The following is a 9,024-nucleotide window of genomic DNA, read 5'->3' as shown; positions in this document are numbered from 1 at the left end:
TATATTTAAAAATTAATTGAAGACTTCATTTTAAGAAATGACAATATTAGTAAATGGTATTAAACTGGCTTGAGGGTGATTGGGGTTAACGTGAAAAAATACAATATGTGCTTCCTCTCCTTAATCAAATAAAGTGGTGTAAAACACACACATGCGCGCACAGACGCGCGCGCCCGCGCACACACATACACAAAGCATTTCCTTCCCGGTGAATTTCTCCTTGAATTATATGCCATCACTAGTGTGTGTGATTGCGGAATATTAAATTAAAGTGGGATAAGTCGGCACCGAGGCAGGCTGCGTCCAATCCGCAACTCATTTCCCGTGTTGGAGCAGCGCATCACTGCTCCTCTGCTCTCAATGACAATGTGCCAAATGTGCGCATTTTGAACAACACTTTCCATATGCTATTATCGGATCGCTACTGAGCAAGAGAAAGACTGCAAAAAACGGAATGCTTTATACCAAAGGTACCAAGAATCTTCACTTTTTCCCCTCCATTTATTCTCCTTCTCAGCTGGCTTTGTGGTGTTTGTGATCTTTTTTGATGGGTGATTTTAAACGAGGTAAGAAAAGGTACATTTGATTTTTGTCATAGATTGCATATTACTGTCTGGTGGCTTTAGGGGGTGTTTATGTTCAAACATATATGGGTAAAACTATCATGTTTTTCGTTGCTTTTTTATTTTATTCCTTTTATGGCTTAGGTGCATGAATGTTGCTGATTGTTCGGGGAAGCGAGACTTTTAAAGACAGGATGCTGTGAAATTAAAGAGAAATTGCTCTTTTTATTTCATTTGGTGTTTGTTGGGATACAACTTCACCACTTTGACAGTTGATTTAATTTTAATATGTATATGCACTGATTTGGAGATGATTTCCCCCTTGTTTTTTTGCCATATTACACACATTATTATCGAGCCCAATTGCAAATTGTTCCTTTATTTCTTATTTTGTTTTTGTACGTGTGTGTGCGCGCGCGCGCTTGTGTGTGCGCGCGTGTGTATTTGTGTGTGCGTGTGTGTGTGTGTGTATTTGTGTGTGCGTGTGTGTGTGTGTATGTGTGTGTGTGTGTGTATGTGTGTGAAATAGAGAGAGACTTGGCCAGTGGGTCACTGCATGTGGCAGGTAGTGGGTGGCAGTTGTGAGCTTTTTGGCGTGTTTTTGGGGAGATTCTTGTGAGTCACAGTGGGTCAGCTGTGTGCTATATCGGGCAAAAAAAGGTGCGTCTTTTCAAACACTGAATTGGGGGTGTTTTTGTGAAAAGATGGTCTACATCTCATATTTCTTTTCATCATTAATACAAGGATGGCAAATAAAAAGCATGCATTTTTATTAGCACTTTTTTTATACTTTACATAGGCGACCGTGTTTTGTAATGTTTACACTAGACAAGTGAACGCACGTAAAGTAACAAATAAAATGCAATAACATCAGTGTTTAAACATAGAACTTTGATGGCTACAAATAAATACAAATTAGGTTGATTTTATTCCATACATTACAGTATATCTAACACGCACTCAGACATTTAATAAGAGCGGCGTTTATGGATAAATTATGAATCGAGGATACTGCTGTTATGGATATTAGTCATAGAAATATGCGCCCTATTTTAAAGTGGTCCTCCGGAGTCGGAGCATCGTCTGCGGGTAGGAAGAAAGGAAACCAAGATGGTTTAGGAGTCGGAGGAATTTGACTTAAAGATGAGAGGGATAGCCAATGTCACGTCCTTAAATTATGACATCCCCTGTTTTAATTGAGGAAAATAAAAAAACGAAGGCAAAGTCATAAGAAGCATAAGAAAAGAGCACCAGGATGCTCCTTTAAATTAAAAGAGAAATCGATGTTTTATGACTATACCGTACTCCTCCGTTTCGGGCTTTAATTTATGCAATGAAGAATAGGTCCGCGCTTGACAAGCAAACCGCCGGTGCGCTATTCTTGAACATCCGTCACACGAGCGATTCCGCTGGACTCTCGGGGCCGCCTGTGAACGATGCGTCGGCCGGCTTTTGCAGGCTGCGAACCCCCCTGGAGGACAGGGAGGCAGCTGCAGCAGTAGCAGCCTCGGATCCGGTGAGAAAGTGACGGTCTCGGAACCCCCCACCCCCCGCACACACACCCCCGCCCCACCCTCTCTCTCTTTTGGTGTCAAAAGATCTGTCCCAAGCCAGAATAACCAAGCCTGGGGGTCGTGTGGCTTCTGGAGGATCCAGTCCGGTCCGTGCATTGCTGCAAAGTGGAGCAAGTGGTTCACATGCCAGTAGCAGCCTTATCATCACATCCCAAGCCTTGGTTCACTTCACCCCAGCTTCGATTTTTTTTCGCCCCCACCAAGGCGAACCAGATCTCTTGATTTTCTCCTCTATAGAGGAAGCCTTTCTCTAGCCTATAAGCCGACATTGAGGAAACACACAGTAAACACTTTGCATTGAAACGCTCAATAGGGGCACTTTGTGGTGCGTCTTCGAATGAGGGCGCGCGCGCGGGGGGTGGAGGGGGGGTACAACGTGTACAGTATTTTTTGGCTCTTGTGAACCCACATGGGCCCCTTGATAGTCCTGAAGGGGCAGCACAGCGATCACACACACCCCTTGACACATTAACACAATGCAAAGAATGTGTACTGTCTTTGGACAATGTTTGCAGTGTGTGCATGCGTGATTTTGGTTTGCGGAGTTATTTAAAAAAAAAGAGGACTCAAAAACACGCACAACCAAATGTGCTCACAAGTGTTTATGTTTTAGCTTTATACTAAACCTCTTAAATTGCGGTAGCTTAGTATATATTCATTTTCTTGGCGAAACATGTTAGATCAGTGTAAAATATGCCTTTGCTTGTGCATCCTGAGCATTTCTCCCATTGTTCTGCGTGTCATAGTCGAGATTAACATAAACAATGTTTATTGAGTTATTGCTTTACGATTTATATTCCACTCCTTTTGCTCTCCGTGGACCTTTTGTGGTCGTCCCGTTTGCATTGTGGGGACTGTTGATCAACTCACTAATTACACTTATTTTTCCTCTCTCCGCCTCCTCTTCCTCCGCCTCCTCTTGCTCTGCACCCTCTCTCTCTCTCTCTCTCTCTCTCTCGCTCTCTCTCTCTCGCTCTCTCTCTCTCGCTCTCTCTCTCTCTCTCTCGCTCTCTCTCGCCGTCTCTCGACCCATTCCCAGCGTGCATATCGGGAAATGGACACACAAAGACATGCGCACTCAACTTAATCAGCCATTTTTTTAAAAACAGGGCTAAAACGATAATAATTAGCAGAATAAAGACATATCGGATTTTCATTTCCTTTCAACCACGGCGTTTGGTGAGCCTCCGTCCACAGGAGAAAGCGCGTATGCAGCCCCGTCGACACGTCGTCTCACCGCCACCGGAACCAAAATAAGGGACTCTAAGACCGCTTGACGTTTGTGATTTTTCCCCCCTCTCCCTTTTCCCCATCATAAAGTGGGAGGATTATTTCAATTTCACCTGTTTTTCGTAATTGTCTTCGTGAGCTGGATGTGACGGTTTTGCACGAGCAAGAGCGAAGAGGAGCGGAGGTGGAGGCTTTGGAGGGGGAAGAAAGTAAGTTCTCTCCTTTAACTTTTATTGAGTAGTTGGCTCGGTGTGTGCGCTCCATCTACGGCTCGCCTATCGATTATCTATCTGGCTGCTGGTTCACTGACACCGGGGCAGTTTGGAGAACAGGTGTTAGATGCCGTGTCTTCTCTCTTTTTTTTTTAACGAGAGTGCACAGTGGAGGCGGATGTGGAGCCCGGTGTTGTCCGTGCATCTCCGGCAATTTGGCTGCAGCCACTCTGGGTGACTGCCAGCCTCGGAGGAGCGCTTTACGCACGGCTCCGGGACCACGATCGACCTCTTAAGGTCGCTCCCGAAGCTTTCAGGAGCTCGAGCCGGACAAATACTCGCAACTGTCCCGCTACATATTTCGCTGCTTTTGTGAAGCCTTTTCCAGTTTGTCGGCTTTCTCGGACAGCAATCCCCCTCCCCTTCACTTCCTTCACGTTTCATACCCATTTTTGGACGCTACTCGGATCTTTGTCCATTGGAAACACCTCGAATTCAAAGAAGTGAACAAAACATTTTTCTTTTAAATAACGAGTTTAAAAAAAAAAAAAAAGCGCATACAACCGCACGCGTTCACCTGCTACTCTTTGAGAAAAAAAACACGGAGAAGTGGTCATACTTCCACTATCGGGATGTGTTCCGGTTGGGCTGCCTGTGAGGGAGAAGCGTCTGTCGGGCATCTGATTGCAAGGCGAGACCCGGGGAAAGCGGCTCACCTTCCCGGTGTCAGCGTGAGGAAGATCGGAGAGAATAAAAACGTTATTTCCCCACTTTATTCCATTGATCGATACAAATAATACATTTGAACCCTTTTACCAATTAAAACATATTCGTAATTTATCAATACATTGTACGTCTCAAACATATTTAATAAACTGTCCATCCGTGCGTTTATGTTATTTTTTTTAACGTGTCAATGTTTTGTTTTCTTCATTTTTGCTCTTTTTTGTGGAGAAAGACGTCTGAAAGTGGGACACAAGTGACAGGTCGTGGGATTGGGCGGAGGTCATCGATTGCACAGAAAAAAAACATCAGGGCCGAGGGGCCAGTCTGTCTCCAAACTGAGTTTATAACCGTGTAGGGTGTGTGTGTGTGTGTGTGCGTGCGTGTGCGCGCATGTGTGCGCGTGCGTGTGTGCGCACCCGTGCGCGTTTGTGCGCGTTTGTACGTGTGTGTACGCGTGTATCTTTCAATGCAGGACGACTTTTTTTTAAAACTAAAATCTATTTTGGTCCCCAGTCTGTCTTTTAATTCAGATTTAAGCACGTATGTGACTTAGGATTTCCTAATGTTATTCAACTCTAAATATAGTATTTTATATGAGTTTAATTGAATATTATATGCAAAATAGCAATCTTACAATTAGCAGATTTTGTGTGAATTATACGAGGGTGGACTATGACTTAAATAGAATAATGACTATTGTTTTTATCATTATGAAACTGTGATTGATTTAAAAAAATGTCATTTTTCTAAAAAAAAGTAGCAATAATCAATATTAACACTTTTAATTGAATGTATTATCCTTTTGTGAATCTATTTTAATTATCACATTTAAAAGAGGCTCATTGGGCCAAATAAAAATCACAATATGAGATGAAATGACTCTAATTGCACTGAATTTCATCAGTTAATGATCCTATTGTCTCACTCTTATTTTCCTGTCTTGCAAATGAGTTCTTTTTTAAGGTTTGTTTGCAAAAGCCAGTCCCTTGTTTTTGTTTTTCCTTTGCACAATGTCTTAGCTCTATCAAAGGCTTGAGCGTGTATCTCTGCATGTTAGTTAAGCAGCTCGCTGTATTCATTTTACCCATAGCGGTGGAAGGGAGCGATGAGAAGGGAGGGGGTAGAAAGGAAAAAAAAAAACAGTGTGAGAGAGATGGGCTGAGGACAATAGCTGTTGGCTTGAAAATGCTTCTTGATTATTAAAAGCTAATGCATTTGCAGTATTGCAGCCTTCATTAAGGGTGCACACGCCAGGGAGGAGGGGCTGGAGGGGGATGAGAGGTTACAGGGAGGAGGAGATGATGGGAGATGGAGAGAGCGAGAGGGAGACAAGAGGAGGGGGGGGTGAGTCTGTCCTATAACTCCTGGGCCCGAGACACATGCAGCAAGAAGATTGGCTCGAGCCTCTCCTAGGGGTCGACAATGTGTCATTTCCACCCAGCTAGATTGCCCTCTGCCTATCTGATATTAATGTGCAAATCAATATTTCAGGGATTAAATTTCCCTTCTTCATTTTTTATGGTTTCTACCTCAATAAGTCTCCCGTCTAATAGAGGAGGCTGGATGATTTAGAAGCCTTTGCTGCTGCTGCTGAGAGAGAGGCAGCGAGAAAAAGAGAGAGAGAGAGCGAGAGACAGCAGCGAGTGAGAGAGGAGCTTTGCAACAAGGCTATCGCTGCATTTTAATGTTCATCTCAGTGAATCCCCATAGGCCTTCAGTAAGGAGGGCTGTATCGCCGCTTTACACCGTAAAGACACCCAATTTGCCTAAAAAGGCAGAAAGAAAAAAATATCAGTCCGGTTGAATACATAAGACGCTGTGTAATCCAAGTAGCAGGTATTAGCAAAAAGAACCCCCCTCTTCTACATCCAAACTGTCATGGCTGAGGGAACACTACACGGCGGCCTGCTCGCTCTAACCATATTTCTCCATCCTCTCACTCATCCTTTTTTATATTTGCATAGAATAGCGTTTCAAGATCAAGCAACATCTGGCGTATGTGTGCACGTTGCCACACAATGACCGCAGTAATCCGCAGTGAATGGACGAGCATGTTATGTTTGTAGTCATAATGCCGCATCTCATTGACAGTCAACTAAATGAGCCTTTTGACTCCCTACAGACTTTCATGAAAGAGCGCGTGTGCCTATAGGTGTGTTTGTTTCATCTTCCTTCCTGTACCATCTGGTAGGTGCATGCATATACTACATGTGTGTCCAGGGTGTGTGTGGGGGGACCCCAAATTTTCTTTCCCTGCTTATTCAGCCTTTTTTTTTTTTTTTAAACATATGCTTGATAGGGGAGTGAGAAAACAAGTGAGGAGAAGGAGAAAGCGACAGAGGAAGAGGCACAAAGGAGCTCTAATTGTAGCACGACCGCTTGGCTTCCTCCCGATTCACGGCCATTACACTGTGAAAGGCACAAGCGCCTTGTCGTGTATTATCAAAACGCCGAGCCTACACACACTTTTGTTTCTGGGCTGTGTCTCGTAGGCCCCCCTCCCCCTGATGTCAACATTTTTCTCATATAAATAAACACAAGATGGACATATAAGGTAAATTGTAATTGTGGCCGAATGCACAAATTGAGTTCTCTCAGGTGTGTGTGTGTGTTCTGTTTGTTGTTTTTCTGTGTTGTGAGGGGCAAAGGAAGCTAAGAAGTGTGCTGCAGTTCAGCGTTGCGTCTAAAAGGACGGGAGGGCTGGCGGCGGCGGTGATGCTTGGATGTGTATGTATGTGTGTGTGTGTGTGTGGGGGGGGGGGCTTTCCTGTGTCAAGCCTGGGGCACCACCAAGCGAACACACACACACACACACACACATGCGCTCTCCCTATCACAGAGGAGGGTTAAAGACTTGGAATAAGATCAAGCCTCTCCGTAGCTCCTGGGGAGGGTGCTTGTGAGTATGCGAGTTTTAGTGTAATTAGCACTTAATTATATTAACATATGCAAATTGTTAAGCGCGAGGAGGGCTTGTAGCGCCGGTGGGTATGTGGGCTGGGATACAAGTGGTTCTATTGTAGTGCCACGGCAGGGAGAAAGAATAATGGCGAGCACATAACCAGCTCGCTTATGTAAATCTCTGGCTGGCCGCTTTGCCAAATTTCATTAGTCGCCATGACAACCTGCTTAATTGTGCTGACTAATGTCCCATGATCTGCTGCCAGTCAGGATGGATGTCACCCTCACCCCAAGACACACACAAACATGAGAAGGTTAGAGTGCGAGAGGCCCAACTGTCCAGATTAAAGTAGCTCTTATTTGCGTACACGCTCCTCTTGTACCCGCATTTGCATATTTCCCAAAAATCCCCCAGCATGTCTGCTTGTCTGCTGTGTGTGCATCGCATGTGGTGTCAATGTGTGGCGGGTGGATTTCGAGGGGGGGGGGGCTTTGGTTGGACGACAGCGGTTCAGTGGTGTGTCACATGTGTAACGTCTGCTCAGACTGGCACTGAGACATGGCGGAGTTTGTTTTTGATTATGCGACACGACTGGGATTCTGTCAAGTCAAACAAACTAGTATAAAAACAACATATGGCATTGTGCCTTTTAAAACTTTGGTTCCATACAAATATGTCATTGTGACACTTTTTTGTCCGTACTCCGCGGTGGACAAATATGGTAGGTGAAGATCGGGTCTAGCTGCTGCTACTAGTAGTTGCATGCTAATCCTGTTTTTTGACAGCAACGTAAACTGATATAATTGCTTTTCAGAGGCAAGGTCGGCAGTTTATACAAGTGTGAAAGCACGGGAAAGGGGATTAGCATTATTTTGCATAATGCTGGCCGGGCGCTGAATGGGGCATTGAATGCTTGACTGGGTGACAGAGATGAAAGGGAGATGAAATGCTGTACCCCTCTACCCCCTCCCCACCCGCCTCAGTCCTGCTGTCTCTAGGCGCTGTTGTCGGTCGCAAACTGGCAGCACGGCGTGCCTGGCCGCTGTTTTGGTGTCCGTTTCAGATGCCAGCAGATGTAAGCTGTCATGTAAGGCAATATGTAGAAGACAGCCTTCACTTAAAACCTCTTGTGCAATTATGGTGGGGCTCAGGTAGCCGCACAATCGTTTCGACTGTTCCAACATCGGGGCGGATTTGTTGGGATACTGTCTTGTTACCGCCGACGAGAAAAGCAGGTGTGTTTTATGGTGCTACGAGAGGGCTAGCGGGCCGGGTGACACGGCTTCAAATTGCCACCGTCACTTCCATGTGACCCGAGTCGACTTTTGTGACTAATTTATGATCAACCGTCACTATCGGCCATTGCGTCTGCTGTATGGAAATGATCCCGGGTCGAAGTGGTGGGTATGGAGGGCACAATATGGCGGAGAACATGCAAGGCCACAAAGGCAGATGCAGTCTGTTTTTGTTGCCTGTTATTGGACAGGATCTTCTTTCTTTGACCTTTTGCACGCCTTTGCTCGCTTTTCATATGCAAATGGAGGCCAGACCAGAGGAGGAAACACGCTAGAGCCGAGTGGAGGAGGACAAAGACTTCCTCTCTCTCTCGCTCTCTGTTCTGCATCTCCACTTTTTCCTGCCTCTTCCCCTTCTCAAGCAACATGACAGACTTTGGCGTGAAAGGAAGTGAACGCTGGCTGTGTAGGAGAGGTGGCGATAGCAATCTGGCTGTGACCCTTACCACGAGCTAGGATCAAGTAGGCTGGGGATCCCGAGTGTTTACGTGGAGTGGGCCTTTGTTGTGTCATGCAGATGGC

The 9,024-nt window shown here is 45.3% G+C and overlaps 1 protein-coding gene across 3 annotated transcripts in view; it reads left to right on the top strand.

Annotated features, from left to right (window-relative positions):
• The first annotated feature begins 315 nt into the window (after positions 1–315).
• zfhx4 (zinc finger homeobox 4) overlaps positions 316–9,024 on the top strand; it is a 70,000-nt gene continuing 61,291 nt past the window's right edge. The window contains exon 1 of one of the 3 annotated variants that reach the window (XM_037280029.1): positions 316–470. The gene's annotated coding sequence lies outside the window, so the exon portion shown is untranslated. The other 2 variants (XM_037280028.1, XM_037280027.1) reach the window with 2 other exon arrangements.

This window comes from Syngnathus acus, chromosome 20, assembly GCF_901709675.1.
Source record: "Syngnathus acus chromosome 20, fSynAcu1.2, whole genome shotgun sequence".
NCBI lineage: Eukaryota > Metazoa > Chordata > Actinopteri > Syngnathiformes > Syngnathidae > Syngnathus > Syngnathus acus.
This window is presented reverse-complemented; position numbering and strand designations above follow the sequence as displayed.